The sequence below is a fragment of the Quercus lobata genome, chromosome 2 (genome assembly GCF_001633185.2).
Source record: "Quercus lobata isolate SW786 chromosome 2, ValleyOak3.0 Primary Assembly, whole genome shotgun sequence".
Classification (NCBI taxonomy): Eukaryota; Viridiplantae; Streptophyta; class Magnoliopsida; order Fagales; family Fagaceae; genus Quercus; species Quercus lobata.
In genome coordinates, this window is record NC_044905.1 from 70,324,527 (window position 1) to 70,341,338 (window position 16,812).

General features: G+C 42.9%; 1 pseudogene; it reads left to right on the top strand.

Moving 5' to 3' along the window:
• Positions 1-334: 334 nt before the first annotated feature.
• Positions 335-16,812, top strand: part of LOC115969619 — a 39,447-nt pseudogene continuing 22,969 nt past the window's right edge.

A 16,812-nucleotide genomic window follows, 5' to 3' on the forward strand; every position in this document is an offset into this window, starting at 1 on the left:
ATATTGCATCCTTATTAAAAAAAATGTAGTCATGTAGGCATATAGCTTATACACGGTAATTGAAAAGGTAGTCCACATCGTACTGTGTTCAATTCAATGCTTAACTGAGGTGTCTATTAATACAACTCATAAAAAATAAAATAAAATAAAATAAAAAAGTAATTTTCTCCCTTTTATAAGAAATACAAAAAGCGTGGGAAACGTGGGAAGAAGCAACCGGCCATCAAATACTGTAGTCATGCGCACAAACAAGCAAGCAAGCGTAAAAATAAAATAAACGTTAGTGCTCTACTCTCTGTATTGTTTGTGTGCAGCAGAATTAACTAGCATTTCCATGGCGGTCACCGGAGTTTCCATTTTTCCTGCCAGTTTATCGACGGCAGTCCGCCGGGATTTGACGCCATTGGTCGGGAAGTTTAGTAAGCCAAATCCAATTTCGTTTCGGCGACTCGCTGTTTCCACCAACCAAACGCCAACGCCAACGGCGACAGCTACTCCGACTCCGACTCCGACGACGCGTTGTTTATCGGAGAAACGTGAGGAATTAGGAGAGGTAGAAGTAGCGGCAAGTGTTGATGAGGAGGAGCAGAATAGGAGAGTGTTGAAGGAATACTTTGAGCGGTCAAAGGAGTTGATAAGCGGATCGGACGGTGGTCCGCCGCGGTGGTTCACGCCCTTGGACTGTGGTCCTCCGTTGAAGAACTCTCCTCTGCTTCTCTTTTTGCCTGGTCGGTACATATCATATCATATCGGCTCTCTCACTCTTTCTGTATTTCCATATTTGATAATGATTTTTTTTTTTTTTTGAAACTGCTAATGATATTGATATTATCGCTTATTATTTTATTTTATTTTTTTTGGTTGCCTACCACGGTATCCGGGGCTTCGCCTGGACTAATCCGTTGGTCGACCTGGGTCGCACACCTGGCTGTGGTGGGTGAGTCTCCCAACGAGGATTTTCTGCATCTACAAGGTCTCGAAACCGAGACCTGCTTAAGCGAGAACAAGCTGCTTACCACTTGATCCCAACCCCCGTTGGTGATATTATCGCTTATTATTTCTCATATACAAAAATGAACTAACGTATATATCATGGTACGTGACTCAAAACAATGCCATTCTCTTTATTTCGTTGTAAAATTTGATTATTTTTGTCTCAACCAATAAGCTATTGTTTGGAGATTTTGTATTAACTTATTTATTTTCTAAAAAATAATCAAATATATCAAATAAAAATTTCAACAAAAACTTAATTGTACAGGTTAATGTTATAATTACAGGCACCCATTTATAAAAAAAATTATTTTAATGATGTGATGTTGAATATTTGTTTTTTATTAATATTATTTATATGATTTCCCTTTTAGTAGATTTTGGATTTTCTGTCCATGCTTTTGGTTTAGGACCATTTGGCAATCACCAAGCAATAATTTGATGGAAAAATATTTAAAACTCTCGCAAAGCCTCCTCATCGATGTGGTATATAGTGTTTCTGGTGCATGTATCCTCCCTTCCACATGAGGGTGGATTCCAATATTTTTGGTGTATGCATCCTCCTTCTCACATGAGGATAGACTCCAATGAGAGGGAAAATACATGCATCGGAAACACAATGTATTTTCTCCTCCTCATCATCTCACTTGGGCCCATCTCAACACAAAGATAAGAGAGAGTTTGTAAAAGTTTTAGTGGCTTTACAGTGTCCATGGACTTATTTGTAGGCAATTTGCTTTGCCATCATTGGTTTACTGTGGAATAGTATTACTTTTTCTTTCTCAAGAAAACATTTTCCTAGATTCATTTTTTGATCATAAACTTTAGCACGGTTGGGACCGTATGGGTGAGTCGGGTGACAATTGAGTTACTCAAGTCTTGATCATATATCCACCCTCTCATATTGAAGGTGATTCTCACAAGTGTAAGGTTCACCTTATGTGAGAAGCTGCATACATGTAATACCACCATCTACAAGAGATGGGTGAGGAGTGGGGATAGGTTTTTTCTTTTCTTTTCCTTTCTATATTTTTGCTGTCACTTTCTATACAATTTTTAATGCACCTTAGTTTCATGGGTGTATAATGTACTCTCTCATATATGAGAAAAAGAATATTCATTATTTATTGTATGCATGCATTCACACTCTCATATGGGGTGAGTTTCACAAGTGTAGATTCCACTCCCATGTTAGAGGGCAAATACATGTATCATAAATATGTAATAAAACCAATAACAAAAAGTGTATTTTATATTTGTTATTTTCAAAAAAATTAAAATTTCTTATTTATTTTTAAAAAATATTAAAACAAAGGAAATTGGATTACCTAACCTGATAGTAAAGAATATGGAGAAAATAGGTTCTGGCAAAAAAAAAAAAAAAAAAAAAAAAAAACCTAAATTACTAGTTTTTTCACTCCACCCAACACTTTGAGCAATACAACCAGCACTTTGTGAAAGCTTCAATCATTCAAGAGCGGTTTGTGGATCTTGTTGATCTCAAGGACTACTTCATCCCAAGCTGTTTTGCCAAAAGAGGTTGGGAAAAGCTACTTAGTGATCTCCCAAGGGTTTGTGAATCACTGATTCAGGAATTCTACGCCAATGTCATCCTACAAGAGGATGTCATATACTGTTGGGTTAGAGGCCATGAATTCACCATTGAAGTGGAGGACATTGATGAGGTTCTTGGATTTGGAGATGTAGAACATGACTTCACTCACTTCAAGGACAAAATGCTCTCCACATAGACGATTCAATCCCATATTGGTGGAGTTAGAGAAGGAAGATGTCTCAACACAACAACTTTTCCACCGGACTTGCAATGCCTTACCTTCATCATGGTCTTCAACCTATATCCGATAAGGAAGATGACCACCATCAACAATGCAAGAGCCATCTTCCTCATGGAGTTTTGGGAGAATATCTACATTGACATCAGTGCTCATGCATTCTCCATCATTGCCGATGAAATAAGGGCAACCTCATGGCCTAAGCTTATTCTCCCTAGTCTAATCATGAGGATCCTTCATGAAAAAGGTGTGGAGACTCCCTAAGACATCAGTCTCATGCCTACACCTCCTACTATCAATGTTCTAACAATCACAAGGAGCAAAGTTCGTCTTCCAGGTAATGAGGAGGAGGTTGATCCTGCACAAGAACAACCTATGGGTACCAAGACTAAAGTAGAAGGACAACCATCATCTCCACAAAGTAGTGGTGCTAAAGGAAGGAGCAGAGCCTTATTATTTTTAGCAATGCCTCCAAATGCGTTTCAGATCATTCTTGAGAGGATTGACGGCTTGAGAGAAGTCCAAAACGAGAACTTCAACAGGCTGAACACCATTCAAGAACAAATCAACTTGCTTGCAATCAAGTTTGATAGCTTCACCGACCAGCCTTAGCCCTTTGGCCATTTTGGTAAAAAAGGGGGAGTACATGGAGTAGCACTTGAGTGGGAACCTTACCTTGAGGGTGAGAACTTTTATAAGTTTTTATAGCTTTTATGGTTTAAGTTTTGATTTAGTTTCTATTATGGTTTTTCATAGCACTTATCTTAGTACTTTGGTTTATTTATTAAGAACTCTATATCTTTAGTACTTGGTTTTTAAAATATTTGGACAGAATGTGTTATGAATGCTTGAATGTTTTAACTATTTAAACTATGCTTTATTATGTACCTTTGCTTTGTAACTTATTAGTACTTTTAGATTATGTATGCATTATCTTCAGTACTCTACTCTTGTGCCCTTGTTGGATCTTGTATCTTTGATGCAAATACCTTAGTGTTTTTGTATCGGTTGAATGTTGGACATGCAAATGATACTTTGCATTGAGCCTATTAGCTTACATGGTCGGATGTTCATTCCTTGTGTGAATGATCATTGTGATCACTATTTATAGTGATTGTTCATGTTTGGTCAAGCCATGCTTTATTGTTATATTCTTTACTGCTTGATCGCATTGTGCATGCTCCATATGTTTTTCAAGATTTCTGCTTACAATGGTTGTCTTGTGTTATTGTTTTCAGGAAAACTTGTCTGTATGGTTCAAGAGCTTCACAAAATTTAGAGTTAAGTGTAAGTGAGTTTTGGCAACTATTCCCAACTCACATTTTAAGTCTAGAGTCTATTTTAGGGTTTTGTCACGGAATAGCCAAAGGAGGAGATTGTAAGGTTGAATTTATTCAATCATGTGTTGGCTTTATTCCGTACCAAATTTGCTTGTAATTTACTAATTAGATACCCTGTATTTAGGTGGAAATTATGTAAGGATTGTGTGTGAGAGAGTGTGAAGAAATTCAAGAATGTGTACATTTGGAGGTTTCTCGCGAGTGACTCATGACTAGCAATTCGTCAAAATGCCACACGTGTGAAACATGCAAGAAGCTGAAAGGTCACGACAGCTGGAGCACTACAGAACAAAAAGTATAGTCTGGCCTAGTAGTTATCTCATGACTCATCCCCCTCGCGAGACTGATTCGCCAAAATGCCCTGTTATGCAGAAAAATGACATTTCACATTCCTCACGTACACTACTATAAATACCCTTATACCCACAAAATGTAGAGAGCTTCCAGAGAGAATTTTGAGAAAGAAACCCTAGAGAAAACCAAGATTGACTCATCCACAATTTTAGACATTTGATTTTCCAAATTCCTCTACTCTCACCCTCTTCATTGACACATCCTTGAGAGGTACATTTGCCAAATCTTTATCTCACCACACCCATATTAGTGAGGAGATATTTTGGTGCTTGAGAAGCAGTTTGGAGATGACTAATTCACTTGGTTGATGCAATGGGCTTATTGTGGGATCCGGGAAACTAAAGAAAACACGGTTAGGCTTAACCCTGATGGAGTAAGAAGCTTGAAGGACTTAGGTGCATTGGGTAGATTAGGCTTGGAGTGTCTATTGCTATTCGTGTATCCCAACTTTATTCTTTAGTGGATCATTTTACCACTTGGAAGACAGCGGAGAGGTTTTTCATCAAATTCTTTGGTTTCTTCTTTGATAACACATGCCGATGTTATCTTTGTGTTTGCATTTCTCTAACCCTTACTCATACTTTTTAATTATTGCTGTGTTGTGATTAATTATAGTGTAGAGTTGTTTATCTGTTTGGATTTTTGCTTGTACCTATTATTCCAAACATCTATTTTTTAGGTATAAGTTTGTATTGATTATGTTTGAAATTGGGGGTCTAAACATTCATTAGTGTTTGTTAATGCTATATTAGTTATTACCAATATTACCAATGATACATCTATTCTAAACACTCTCTCTCTCTCTCTCTCTCTCTCTCTCTCTCTCTCTCTCTCTCTCTCTCTCTCTCTCTCTCTCTCTCTCTCTCTCTCTCTCTCTCTCTCTCTCTGTTGCAACTACATGCAATATACATGAGGGTCTATGTATCATTGGTAACAACTAATATAGCATTAACTATCACTTCAACCATTGCTCTAGTCTGAGGTTTAAGGTACTCATATTGAGATCAAAACATAGTGCCTGATCTGTTGCAACTACATGCAATATACATGAGGGTCTATGTATCATTGGTAACAACTAATATAGCATTAACTATCACTTCAACCATTGCTCTAGTCTGAGGTTTAAGGTACTCATATTGAGATCAAAACATAGTGCCTGATCTGTCTTATAATAGCATATCATTTGACATTTTTGGCCAATTTGAATGACGGGGGAGGGAAGGGACTAGAGTTGGCCACAAATTAGCTCCAACTCTACTCTACTTCCCCTCCATCCAAACCGGGTATTTATGAAAATCAAAATCTAACAAATAGAACATAAAAATACTCAGTTTATCTTTCTTTTTTATTTTGAATCTAATTACCAGAAATTTTCATGGTTTAGACCTGGTGAAGCTGGTGTAAAGAACTATTCGGTCAGAGAACCACCGTTCACCCAAAAGACCTATATATCTTGTTGGAGAATCTTTTGGAGGATGCCTTGCTCTGGCTGTAGCAGCTTCTAACCCTGATATTGATCTTGTGCTAATTTTGGCTAACCCAAGTAAGAAGTTTGTCTCTTTGAAACAACCATTGCTTTCAACTTTAGCTTTTATCCCCATAAAATGAGCAACTCAGGTAGTATAAAGAGCTATGACTATAGAGGGGTCTTTTAAAAAAAAATGCTCTCAGTCACTTCAACAAGAATATTAGATTCATAGTAGATGGCATTCACTTGATTTTTTTTTTTTTCGTTTTCTTACTCTTTATATTGCATAATTAATGTTCTCTTCACAGCTACGTCTATTAGCCAATCTCAACTACAACCGTTAATGACATTATTGGAATTCATTCCCGACCAACTCCCTTTTAGCTCTCCTAACATGTTGAGTCTGATGACAGGTTTGCTTTTCCAGTTTCCTCCTTTATTTTTTTCCTACTTGCTAGAAATACATATTCATTTCCATTTGGAGCTAACATAGCCTACAAACCTGTTAATATTCATTGAATGGTATTGTATTGACATGTGATATCTAAGTTTTCTGTCAGGAAAATGACTTTAACATGACATGGTGATATTTCATTTAAGATTCACCACTAAAATAACGGTCTACATTTTTTTTTCTTTTCAAATCAAATAAAAAGAAATAATAATAGACTCAGGTCATTGGGTTAGGGAGACTGGGAGCAACATCCAAATCTGCATGCCATGTGTGTTGGTGGCTCGATTTCCACCAATGGGTAGATTTGTGAACAATGGCTCGATTCTCAGCACTTGGGTGCAGCCTGTAGGTGGAATTTGGTCCTCTTTCAGTTGGATATGTAGTAAGCCATGTGATGGAAAGGGATTCCTAGACTTCTTGGTTGTAGGAACTTTCGTGGCCAATAGAATAGAGGTACACCCAAACCCCAAATACACCCAATGAACTCATTTTCACTAGTAACAAAGAATAGAGAAGTTCTTTTCCCTACCCTATTTGCTGCACTGCACATACATCTCCAAACAACTAAGGGGTTCCCATATAGCTAAGCTAACTAGACTTCGGCATGTAGCATCCTAAAACCACTCAAACACAAAGCTGTAGTTAACTGACATAATAGGTATTCTATTTGAGCCATGTCACAAGTCTCCATCATGGCTTAAATTTGATCATGCCTCAGAAAGGAAAATTCTCTGTTGCCTCCATCAAAGCCCCTAAGACTGCTGAAAGTCTATACAATAGCTAGATGAAGACTGCTGATAACTTGATTATGTTGACTCTGGAAACATTATTAGTGATCCTCGTGCAATTGTATGACCATTGGGAAATGGTTATGATTTGTTGAATTTGCTGATTGATCTTAGGTGATTGTCTATGTGATGCCAAGATAAATAGAGTCTTAATGTGATTTTGTCTTACTCATCCATTTCCCGTTTCTTAGGCACAAGATCTTGAGTTCTTGTTTTATTGACATTATTATCTTGAGAAATGTACGATTTGCAGATTAAGGACTCGTGCCTACATACATCCATAAATAAATAAATGTGTATTATATATGTAGGTATATATATTATACATATATATATATATATATATCTCCTTACTTGCCGTCAGCAATTGTACGTCCATTTAGGTCAACCTTTGAGGACGGCAATAGAAAGTGTGGTGAAGTGACTTCCTCTGCAACAATCAGTGGGAGAGCTATCACAGGATCTTGATGCAATTTCATCTTACCTCTCTGTAAGGTTCAACTTTAGAACATTCATAGACTAGCGTTATATTAAAGTATGAATATTATTTAACTATTGTCCAGAAGAGATTGAAACTCCTATGAGACTAAATATATTTCATCATTGAATATATCAAGGACTTTTATCAGAATATATTGTGATACTCTTCATTTACGTGCCTTAGATTAGGCGCCCTCATCTGAGCCATCTGAAATTGTAACAAGCTGAACTGCTTTGGCTAAGTTTAATATCACTAGCAATTCTATGTGGCTTTAAAATGTAGACTACTCTCGACTTCTATTGGGAGTTCACACAGAGATAGCTGTCATGTCCTTAATCTTTTATATCGGTCCTCACTCATTGCACTAATATTTCTCCTCCACTGTCAATTTTGGTGATTGAATTCACAGGTTTTGGCTGATATCTTACCTAGAGAAACACTTCGCTGGAAGCTGCAGATGCTTAAATCAGGTTCTGCAGTCTCCAATTCATGCCTGCATACTGTAAAAGCTCAAACGCTGATACTTTCCAGGTTCTTATTCTCTTCTATAAGAAAACCCAGTTCAATACTTATTTGGAAATTAAATCCCCTGTTATTTGGTTTTTTTCTTTTTTTATTTATTAATTTGATCCAAACGACCCCATCCCCACACCACCCCCCCCCCCCCCCCCAAAAAAAAAAAAAAAAAACCTACTACAATAACAAACATAGTTTAGCAAAGAAATGAAACTCTTTCTTTGCCTCTGGTTAAGCTGAGGTATTGACAGTGATTCCCCAACATGACAGAACATAATGTGAAATATGATGGGATAGAATGCCACCAACAGTCCTCAAGAGTCAACAAGGAAAAAACAAAGTCCCATCTGACCGAGTCAAAAACTTTCTTCAACATTTAATTATGTCAATTTAGAAATTCACTCCTCAAATAGTGTATTAGTAGTAACTGGTCTTCTTACAGTCATTTCTTTATGGAATTATGTGATGCCAATCAAAACAAGTTTTCTTTAGCAGATGGGTGCCCCAGTCATTTGGAGGTCATATATCTTGTATAAATTTCATATGCATCTTCTAAATATAGGCTATAAGTTTCCACAAACTCTTTTCCAGTGAAATAAGCAATTTTTATTGTTCAACTTGTTTTTCTAACTTCTATTATAAAGGCATTGTTGTGCAATGTATACTTGTAGTGCTTTTCTTGTTTTGATCTTGTGGTCATTCAAGGATAATTGGGTGAAGTTCATTGTGTGTTGTTTTAGTGGAAGGGATCAGTTTCAACCTAGTCAAGAGGAAGGTGAAAGACTAAGTCATGCACTTCCAACATCTGAGATTCGTAAGTTCAATAACAGTGGTCATTTCCTCTTATTGGTAGGACTCTCTCTCTCTCTCTCTCTCTTTCTTTCCTTGTGTGTGTGTGCTCACGTAGGTGCGTGCTTACATGTGTCCTCATCTGTGTGTGGTTTTTCCTGCTTGTAAGAGTACAATTGAAAAAAGTAATTGAGTACTTACTAATGTTTTCCTAATTTCCATTACTTGTTTGAAGTTGCGTGACCCAGTGTATAGAATTTAGGCATAGTCGATTACTTAGAAACACACACAAAACTTAGATATGAATTCTGAGTAAATCTAGAATGTTCTCTGTACGGGCGGATTTTGGGGCCCAGGCCCAGTGAGCAGGCTACTCTGGCCTAAAAGACCCTCAACAATGAATTTGTAGAGAGTGGGTCGAAGAACTAGGTCAAGATAGAGTGCACGTAATTGTCAGCAAGCCATGCAACCATGTAAACGTGGGAACGTTTTATTAAGCTTCTTGGGATAGCAGTTCATGAAACAACAACTTGAACCTTTCTTATAGAACTTCTCTCTTTTCCTCTCTCTTTTCCTTACTTTTTGCTCTCTGGCCTCCGATCCCCTGATCATGGGGGTTTTCCTCTCTTATATACCATCCTTCCAATGATAATGGCCCTACACTTGTTGATCATCTGGGCCTCTACTTGAGTGCCTGTCCCATAAGACATCATCCTCCTTTTCTGTGAGTTGCACTGACCAAGATAGTACTGTTCTCCTGTCCTCTCCACATTAATGCGGCTGAAAAAGTAGCTTCCTTGTATTTAATGCGGCAGTTGTGGTTGCCCCCCTGTGCGCCCAGCAATCTCCTTCGATTTGGGATGATTTCCCACTATATGAAGGGCTTGTGTTGGAGTCCCATTTGATGCTTCCGAGGAGACGTTCCTCCTCGGACGCCTCTTAAATGGGCCTGGCCCGGCCCAACAGGGTTGGGCTGGAAGCCCTCTGGCCATGTCCTCACTTCTTGTCATGATTGGGCCCTACACGGGTGCCAAGGCCCACTGTTGACTGGTAAACTTTACCCCCACAATAGCCCCTCAAAATTCCGACTCTTTCTTCGTGATCCGAGGAGGAGAGGTGGGATTTTGATACCCACTGGATGGTTCGCTGGTGACCTCTGTTTTGCACGTGCGGAGGCGTACCCTCACGTGCCTTATTAATGTTGTAGGCATTCATTGACCCTGGGGGAAGTAACCGCAGCTTTTGGAGTTTTACGTTCTCTTAATCCTACGGTTGGGGACCGGATCTACGGTGGACAACATTTCATTTACTCTAGGCGGGAGTGTGTCTGTCCAACTTCCTCAAGTATATAAGGCTTTGGAAGGCGTTCCTTCCTCGCTTTTGACGAACACTCCAGTACTCAGAACACTTTAGAACCTTCTCCTTCAGAGCATTCTTACCTTCGCCGCCGTTCTCTTGAAAATTCCGTCAAGCGCCTTTCCCGTAAGTGCATGTTTCTCCTTCGTTTTTCTTCATTAGGCAGACAGCCTTCACGTTGTCTAGGATTAGAGGGGATGGGTAGGCTTGAAAAAATGGTAAATACTCCGGCCGGTATGGCAGGCTTCAGGGCGAAGTATCGTATCCCAGCGAAGGTAGGTTTAGAGTATTGCCACCTGGAGGAAATTCTTATCAGGAGAAGGACGGGGGAAGTCGTAATTCCAATGATAGCCTTCGTGGAAGGAGGAATGACGATTCCAATGGGGAGAATAACTAGGGACTACCTACGTTGTCATAGGTTGGCCCCACACCAGTGCACTGCGAACCTGTTCCGGATCCTGGGGTGCGCCGACACCTTAAACGACCAGATGAACCTCGGCCTTTCATGGCACGACGTGGTTCATCTTTATGAATGCCATAAGCTCGGCGACTCATATTACCTAAAGTCCAGGACTGACGAAGTGAGATTGATATCCTGTCTTCCCAAGTCCAGCAAAGGCTTGAAGGATGACCATCTGATCGTCTCCGGACCATGGCATGACGGCTTTCACTGTCCGACTAGGACAGGAGAGCCAGGTGGGGTGTCATAGATTTAGATTCCATGGGGAGGACCTTAGTTTCGAGCTCTTCCCCCTTTTGCTTTTCTTTCTGTTCCTTTTTAAACTTGTTGGTTTGGTTGCATGCCTCCTCGAACTAGCACAAACCCTTTAACGGCCTTTGCAGACAAGCAGCGAACTTCCCCTCGGCTGAGCTGTGTCAACGTCCCAGCTCTAAACTTCCTCCTGCGATCTGAGATTTTCGTGAGTGAGGACGGACAATTGCGGTCGGCTCCACTGATTTTGGACTACGTTCCTCTCACTCGATCCTTGGTGGACCCCGGCCAAGCTATAAGGGCTGGCAGTCCTCTATTGGCACGTATTGACGTATCCATATCGGGGTTCCTCGCTTCATCAGACTTACCTCCTGTTCGGCTGCCTCCCCAACGAGCCTTTCCCCCAGTGGTTATCCCGGAGGAGGAGGCTGGTTCTTCACATTCATCCTTGGAAGAACAAATAGACCAGTTCCATTTTCCCGAGGAAGGAGAAGTATCGGCCAGGGTAGTAGAGCTCTCAGACTCTGACGCCGATCTAGACCGTGCTTCAGCTGCTCCTGATACTGGTCTAGTCATTGCACAGGTTGACACTAGCGAAGAAGTTGAAGAAGAGGGAATGGACTTGAAGCCGAGGGCAGGCCTCAGGGGCCTCATGTCAAACAGGAGCAAGGGGCAGTCCTCCAAGGATGCCCCAAAGGAACAAGCTGCCAAAAAGGCTCCTGCTCCTCCTCTCCTTCCCCCCTCATCGGACGCGCCGCTGCAGCCTATGCCTAACTTAAGGTGAAAAAGGCAGGTAGAGGAAACGGAGGAGGGAGAGATTGGCTGCGAGAAGGCCGGGCCCCAGAAGAAGGGCAAAGAAACGAGAGAGTCCCGTGATAAGAGGACTAGGTCCACTGATACTCGAGACGAGGCAGCCACTCGTAGGGAACAACGTACATGGTCACCTCGGATCGAATTGGATGGTGCCCCGGTCCCTTGGGATGCTACCCTATGGGAATCCCAACGAGAGCAGGCATCATACTTGGCTGAGGCCCTGCAGCAACCCCTTCTCTTGCCTCGTGATATGGAGGGGCTCAGAAAGACTCACCAGCCAGAACTTTTCATGTCATTGAAGAGGGACATGGCCATGGTAAGTGGAGTCTTCTATCTCGTGCCTATATTTGAGCATCCTATTGTCGTTATGTTTTAATAGGGTTTTTATTTACTTCCGAGCGCAGGTCACTCAGCAAATTTACGTTGCGGAGGAATGGGCCAAGAAGGCTCGCGAGGACTTGCATAAGGAGGCTCAGTCCCGCTATGCTGCCGAGAAGGCTACTGCTGACCTCAAACTGGATTTTGAGCGTCAGGATAAAGAAATGAAGGAGGTGAAGAAGGCTCATGCGAGCGCGGAGGCCGGCGTTAAGAATGCCGAAAAGCAAGCCGAGGAGCTGCGCGTAAAGCTCCGTCAATCTGAGGAGAAACTTGCGGCGGAGCAGCAAGCGGTCTCTACGCTCAAGGCTGAGCTTGCAAGGACCAAGGAGGAGGCCCGTCTGGCCAGGGAGGCCGCTGAGAAGGCTGTAGCGGCCTCGTATGAGCGTGCGGTGCGTGATACCGAGGCTAGGATTGCCGAGGAGGTAGCCATTGTCTGCAGGGAATACATCACCACGTCCTGGAATGTAGCCCTGGATCGGGCAGATGTTCCAGCGGATTCTGATCTCAGGAAGGCTGAGAACATCTTCTTTCCAGAGGATGTACGCGAAATCCCTGACGAGGACGCCTCCAAAGAGCCTTTTCCAGCTGACTCCTCTATTCTCGAGGCTGGGGGCAATGAGCAGACCGTGTAGGACAAGCCACCCGAGGACAGCCTCTCCATCAACGAGATCGTCGCACAAGCCAAGGGGGTTGCCCCGGGGACCCAAGTAGCTGATGACCAGCCCAATCCTGCTCAGGGCCCTTAGGAGACTAGTGTAGGATTTGTTAGTCTCGCCTTTTGTATCTCGTTTTGTTTTGCCTCATCAGGGTTTGTAAACAGAATTACTTTTGGGATTTTAATGATGAAGGTTATTTTCTTTCAAATATTATTGTTTACCTCCCTTCTTTTTTGTTTTCATTATGAATGGATGTCTGTTCCGTCGCTAACTGTTGACAACTGAACGTAAGTGAATGAATACGTGAATGGAACGATAGTTAATAATTAGCTGTATTGGCTGCGAACCTTGTTTTCTCCAAGCCCCTGGTCCGAAGAGCCAGTCAGGATTTAGGCCCCATTTAACACTTAGGGAGAACAATGTTGTGGTTATTTCCCCCAAGTCTGTGGTCCGAGGAGCCATGCAAGACTTGGGTTCTGTTTAACATTGGGCAAAGAATAGTTTATTGTTAATTCCCCCAAGTCTTTGGTCCAAGGATCCATGCAGGGCTTGGGTTCTGTTTAACTCTTCTTGAGAACCAATTTGTAGTTAATTTCCCCCAAGCCTGTGGTCCGAGGAGTTAGGCAGGACTTGGGTTCTGTTTAACATTTAGTTGGAATCGCTTCGTGGTTAATTTCCCCCAAGTCTATGGTCCGAAGAGCCAGACAGGACTTGAGTTCTGTTTAACTCTTCTTGAGAACCAATTTGTAGTTAATTTCCCCCAAGCCTGTGGTCCGAGGAGCCAGGCAGGACTTGGATTCTGTTTAACATTTAGTTGGAATCGCTTCGTGGTTAATTTCCCCCAAGTCTGTGGTCCGAAGAGCCAGGCAGGATTTGGGTTCTGTTTAACACTTAGTTGGAATCGCTTCGTGGTTAATTTCCCCCAAGTTTGTGGTCCGAAGAGCCAGGCAGGACTTGGGTTCTGTTTAACTCTTCTTGAGAACCAATTTGTAGTTAATTTCCCCCAAGCCTGTGGTCCGAGGAGCCAGGCAGGACTTGGGTTCTGTTTAACATTTAGTTCAAGTAACTGCACAGCAATTCAGCATCAAATTTTACATCTTTCATTAATAACAGTACCTTTTCAGGTTGTTTACATTCCAAGGGCGTGGGACTACACGTTCATCCAAGTCTTCTAAATAGTAGGCTCCTACGCCCGCTACGGAAGTGATGCGGTACGGTCCCTCCCAATTTGGTCTGAGCTTCCCCCATGTGGGGTTCCTCGCATTGCCCAAGACTTTCCTCAGTACTAGATCTCCGGGCACCAAGGGCCTGGGCTTCACCTTGGCGTCGTAGCCTTGCTTGAGCTTCTGCTGATAGTTAGCTAGGTGGACCATCGCGCCTTCCCTTCTTTCGTCGATGAGGTCCAAGCTCTTTTCTAGAAGTTTGTCATTGGTGGCGAGACAAAAGGTGGTGGTCCTCTGGGTTGGGAAGTTCACCTCCAGCGGAATGACGGCCTCGGCCCCGTAGGTCAGTGAAAAAGGGGTCTCCCTTGTGGACCTACGAGGCGTGGTGCGGTATGTCCATAAGACATGGGCTAGCTCTTCTACCCATCTTCCTTTTGAGTCATCTAGTCTCTTTTTCAGTCCGTTCAATATGGTCTTGTTGACGGCTTCTGCTTGGCCATTACTCTAGGGGTAAGCTGGCGTGGAATACCGGTTAACAATTCCCAGCTCGCTGCAGTACCTTCTGAAGGCTTTGCTATCAAACTGGAGCCCGTTGTCCGACACCAGGGTGTGCGGGGTGCCAAATCTGGTGACTATATTCTTCCAGAGAAACTTCTTGACATCGACGTCCCTAATATTTGCCAGCGCCTCCGCCTCTACCCATTTGGTGAAGTAGTCGGTGCCGACGAGAAGGAATTTCCTGTTCCTTGTTGCCTTGGGGAATGGACCGAGTATATCTAGGCCCCATTGTGCAAACGGCCAGGGACTGGACATCGGGTTTAGCTCTCCACCAGGCTAGTGTATGCTTAGAGCGAATCTCTGGCATTGGTCAAACTTCTTCATGTAATCCACGGCTTCCTTTTTCATGCTCGGCCACCAATAACCCTGCGTTAAGGCTCTGTGAGACAAAGACCTACCCCCCGTGTGACTTCCACAAATTCCTTCATGTAACTCCTCCAGGATGAGTTCCGCAGCCTCTGGGTGCACGCATAGCAAGTACGGCCCTGAAAACGAGCGTCTGTAAAGCTTGGAGTCCTCCGATAACCAGAATCGGGTAGCCTTTCTCCTGATTTTGCCAGCCTCAACCTTATCGTCTGGCAAGGTGTCGTGCTTTAAGTATAGAACGATAGGGTCCATCCAGCTCGGTCCTGCCCTAACGTTATGTATTCCAATCCCATTGGCCCTTTCTGTTGATGGACGGAGGACCTCTTCTACCAAAATGACTCGGGGTAGGGGTTGAGCCGAGGAGGTAGCCAACGTCGCAAGAGAATCAGCATGAGTATTCCCACTTCTGGGTACGTGCGTCAGGCGGAAGTGATGAAATTGGGACTGTAGGTGCTTAACCCGAACTAGATATTCCTGCATTCTTTCGTCCTTTGCCTCTATGTCCCCATTTATCTGCCCCACAATAAGTCTTAAATCCGAGAACATGTCTACAGATTTTCCCCCCAACTTCCGGATCATTCCCATTCCTTCCAGTAGTGCTTCGTATTCGGCTTCGTTATTCGTGGCTGAAAAATCGAGTCTCAATGACTTCTCTATGGTTATCCCTTCAGGTGAGAGCAGGACAAGTCCTAACCCTGAGCCCCTTTGGTTCGCTGCGCCATCGGCGTGCGCTTTCCACCAGGTGTTTTCATGCTGGGAGATCGTGTTGATCATCTTCTCATCAGCCCCCAGTAAGTCCGACACTTCCTTTCCCTCTGATGCGGGCTCCACAAACTCTGCCACCAAGTCCACGAGGACCTGGCCCTTTATAGCGGTGTGGGGCATGTATTTAATGTCAAAAGCGCCCAAAATAGTTCCCCATTTTGCAATTCTACTTGTGTAATCGGCGCAGCGTAGGATGGATTTTAAGGAGAGTTGAGTTAACACCACAACCGTGTGTGCTTGAAAATAGTGGGGTAGTTTTCTCGTGGCCTGCACGATGGCCAGGATAGCCTTTTCGAGGGGGAGGTAACGGGTTTCTGCCTCCTGCAGCGACTTGCTAACGTAATAGACTGGTCGCTGTGTGCCGTTGTCTTCTCGGATCAGCACCAAACTTACTGCATGTGGAGCCACTGCTATGTAGGCAAACAAAACCTCGTCGGCCTCGGGACTGGACATAATCGGTGGCTGGGTGAGGTATTCCTTTAGCTGTTGGAAAGCAGTAGCGCATTCCTCATCCCACTCAAACCCTTTCCACTTGTGCAATAGGAGAAAAAATGGCCTGCATCTATCTGCTGAGCGCGAGATAAAACGGTTTAAAGCTGCTATCATACTAGTAAGCTTCTGGACCTCCTTTGGGCTCCGAGGAGGCTGCAAGTTATGGATGGCTCTTATTTGGTCAGGGTTAGCCTCGATGCCTCTGTGAGTCACCATATAGCCCAAAAACTTCCCAGATCCCACTCCAAATGAGCATTTGGTCGCATTCAGCCGTAGTTTATACTTTCTTAGTGTTTGAAAAACATTCCCGAGGTCATCAATATGGTTGGGAACCAGCTTACTTTTAACCACCATGTCGTCTATGTACACTTCAATATTTTTACCCATCTGATGTTCAAACATCTTGGTCATCATCCTCTGATAGGTTGACCCGGCATTTTTTAGGCTGAAGGGCATTACTTTATAATGATAATTCCCAATGGGGGTGACAAAAGCAGTCTTCTCCTGGTCTTCGGTGGCCAAGGGTATTTGGTGGTAACCCTGAAAGGCGTCTAGGAAACTCATTCTGGGATGTCCG